The sequence below is a fragment of the Poecilia latipinna genome, unplaced genomic scaffold (genome assembly GCF_001443285.1).
Source record: "Poecilia latipinna isolate Pla-1442-1.1 unplaced genomic scaffold, P_latipinna-1.0 Scaffold1358, whole genome shotgun sequence".
Lineage (NCBI taxonomy): Eukaryota > Metazoa > Chordata > Actinopteri > Cyprinodontiformes > Poeciliidae > Poecilia > Poecilia latipinna.
The window spans coordinates 164482-168564 of record NW_015113974.1 but is presented as its reverse complement, the minus strand read 5'-3'; positions in this window follow the sequence as shown (position 1 = coordinate 168564).

Sequence of the window (4083 nt, the reverse complement as noted above, 5' to 3'; positions counted from 1 at the left end):
CCGCACTCAAGGTAAGAACCATTAGTCAGTCTCATTGAGCCAGGATGCCATCAAAGTGAGTTATGTCATGCATCATTTCCATAGAAGCAGGATAGATTAGCTTTAAACGGCGCTGAAGTGATGTTACACACTGATGTGTTCAAACATGAAGCCAATCCAAGTTTGACTGATAAGCAGGAGAATGAATTTATTTTAAAGTTGTCTATTTATGCGTTTAAAAATATTTGTTCTTCTACAGATGGTTTTGACATTTGTGAAGAAAAATCATAGTTTTATTGCTGAGATGAGTTGAGGATCTCTCTCTCTCTCCACAGAGCAGCAGGGAGTCCCGATCTGTACAAACACAAACGTTTATGGACTTTATTAAGATTTTAGATTAAATGTCAATTAAAAGAGCAAATAATTGTGAAATAATGAGAATTACTCATTTAACCTTCATTTAAATGATTAAGAATCTATTTTTGGAAAAGTGCTGCTTGGGTTTGTATTGTGCCTCCCTTAGTCAATCTTTTGCAGTGAAGCACTGCAGTCATTTAATTTAAGAGTGTAGGACAAGGGACGCATGTAAAAGTTGCAGGACTCTGGCCTCAGTTTGAGACTGCTGGTGTAGCACTATTGAAGTACAGAAGGACTAGATGGAATAAATCAGAAGACTAAATTCGTCTACTGGAGCCGTTGTCAGTAATCAATAAAACAATGCAAAAGAACTGCTTTCAATACCATGTATTTTGAAGAGAAAATTAAAGTGAACAATACAAGACAAACATACATAAAACCCAAAATAAATATACACAGTACTGCGCCAGATCCTTCATACATTTGTGCACAACTGGTCTTAAACTTCCCCGCTGGTCAGCACAATGTCTGACCGACACACATTCAAAAGTCCATGGTTGGATTATCCAGATATTTAAGATGACAATGTCCCAGCGCAAGTTGTTTCGGATGAAGAGATGAGTAATGGATTGTGTGCCTGAATGGTGAGATGGAGGGGGAAATGATACCGTCAACCTCCTACCAGACCAGTATGGAGTGATTCTTAGGTTCTCCTGGCCCCAGCCAGTTTTCAGAAGCTCGCCAATCCTTTAACCCTAAAAAGGGGTCACCTGGCCTGTATTAAAATAAACAGGACCAGTAAATTTCCAGCCTGCTAGTTAACTAGACTTTTTTCAGTTACATACAGAAATAAATGCAATAAATCTAATCTTTCAGACCAAATAAAGATAAACATTCATCTCATTATCTTAAACATGTAGAACTTAAGTTAGATCATACAACAGTTAATGATCACAATTAGCATTGGCTACCACCAACATGCTAAAACAAACAAAACAACATTGTGTTCACTACTCACCAATTCCATTTATAGTTCAGTGCATGACAGCTTCATGTCTCCAAACTCACTGGATTCTCAGATCTACATGATTTTTATATTAAAAGGTTAAAAAGTGCATAACAAACAAAGGGATGAACTGATTGAAAACACCAACCTGCAGCTCCTTTGTCTCCAGCTCTCCCCCTCACACCTGACTGGGGAAAGCTGGAGCAAGCCTAAATAACTACCTCAGGTGTGTCAATTGGTTGAATGCACTGTGTGACTGACTGTCACTCTAACCAATGGGGCAGCAAGGCGGGACTAAGGGCAGTTTTTTTCCTACCCCGGGTTACACTGGTCTAGAGAGTAATCAATACCTTGCTAGGACTGAACTTATTCCATATCCTGTGCGCCTCAGGATAGAACAGGTGAGATGCTGTTAATAGATCAACCTCCATTTTCAGCTTTTCAGCAACTTTATCCCTGAACTGCTTTGCTGTGTTTTTTGGTCTTCATGATGCTGTTTGTTCACAAGCGTTCTTCAACTGAACACCTGACCAAAGACTGAAGTACATACAGGTGAGCCCTATTTACTACTTACTGGATGTTTATAAGCAGTTTACCGCTTTGTGTTGTATTTAGGAGTTTTAGTAAAGCACACTGTTCAGAGTCTTTTTTGGTTAAAAATGATCCTACGATGACAGCCTGGTTCCCATGAAGTAGGTTGCCACCATCAGTGTGTGAATGGGTGAATGTAGTGGAAAGCACTTCAGTATCCTCTGGACTTGACAAAGCTCTATACAAGTACAAGCCATTTACCATTTTACCATTCATTTCCATGTCACAGTCACAGACTGCTTTGCGGTGGTCTATCATAAAATCCCAATAAAATCCTCTCAGTTTTGTGGTTGTCTAAGAGTCCCTTCCAAAAACAAGCATCCAAGAAACACCCTGTTGGGATCCCACCTCACTCCTTTGAGCGTAGAAGAACATTTGATTATCAGTACATCCTGCTGTAAATGTAATGCTGCTCTTGGGAACATAAGAACATAAAGAAGCTCTCCAGTTTGTAGAAATCCCCAGCAGGTTTACGCCCTGCAAGCAGGAACCCGTCTGGTCGGAGTGAGTATTCCCCTCTGCTGCACCTGCAGCCCAGCCACCCACGTCGTCTGTCCAGTAGCTCTGTGGAGCATTTACAGTGTGACAAACCCATTGTTGCCATGTGTCACAAAGATAATTATGGAGACAAATATACAAACTAAGGCACATTTCAAGTGAACCACAGGCACCATGGCAACAGCACACACAGGATGATTGTTTCCTCTTTGAGATCTGTTTTTTAAACTCGATACACAAATCCAACCAATCTGAAAAGGCCTCTGGTCTGTGGAAAAATCAAAGATAACAACAACAAGCACTATTCAGCCTGAAAGCATCAGCGGCACCTTTTTGCCGAGTTTGTGAGAAGAAACTGAACTCCTGCACTGACTTTAGTGCCACTGTCTCACTTTTCTGAAGGAGATGAGAAGAGTTGGCTTTTTGTTCTGCTGGAGCTGCAGAGGCTTTGTGGTGCAGGTGAAGAATACGGGCGCCGGCTTTCTCAGACAATTCTGACCTGCATCTGAATACAGGCCAGGCCAGCTGGAGCCCTTTATTTACTGCTGAAATATTGGGATGCTCTTTGCCAGGTTGGAGAAAGAAAAACACTCCCAAGGCTTTATAAAGCAGGAGCCATGACAGACTGCTAATTTAAACAGCTCCCTGCAGCTTTTATCTCCTACAGATTTTCTTACTTGTGTTTAGTTGAGTGTGGAAATAAATTTGCAGGAACATCTGCAGCAGCAACACCTGCATGTTGGCTTCTTTTAACCAAATTGACTTTGGTTAAGAGAAGCCAAGTCAGTGTTGTGTAGAAACTATAGACATCACAAAGAAGGATTTCTGTTTATTAGAAAACTGATTCATTTTACAACGTGGTAATAAAATTTTAATTAAAACAAAGAGAAAACAGATTTTAATGGGGATGACTTTATCTGCCAATTTTCACATGAATAAAACATTTTTACTCAGTTTGGTTTTCTATGTATTTCTTCCTTGTGTCAGATATGTTACTAAAGAGCAAAAACATTAAAGGTAAACATTAAATTTTAAAGTACTTCAGTTTATATTGTGTTAGTTATGGTAAAATTATGTAAAAACCCATTTACAGTTCCTTATTATGAAATAGATAAGCAGAGAAATAGAACACCAATACCTTACTGTGTACAGATTAATTCAAATAAAACATAAAAAGTAAAAGAAAAATATGAGGTATGACTACAAAGTAATAAATTTAACACTCTTGTAACTCAGTTTTTTTGTTTTTCTAATTTGGCATTAAATTAGCAACACAATCTAAGATACTGTTAGCCAGAAAACAAAGTCATCACCATAATAAAAGTCGCACACGTTGGTGGGCCACGTTTGGCTTTGATTAGGACTCATTTCCTGAGGCGTTTTGACAGGTTTCTGCAGTGTCACCATTTATTTCCATTCAGCTTTGCATTATCTTTTTGCCTTCACACCAAACGCGTTGGACGCTTCAAGTTCAGTGTATGTGCACTGTGGATGCAGACACTTGACATTATGCTCTACACCTAGCGTTTCCAGCATCAGGCTGGTATGGTTTACAGTCACAGGCTATGCCAGAGGTTCCCAAACTGTGGGGGGCGCCGTGTCATTACAGGGGGGACGCGGGAAGCCGTCTGGATGAAAAAAAAAAAAAAAAA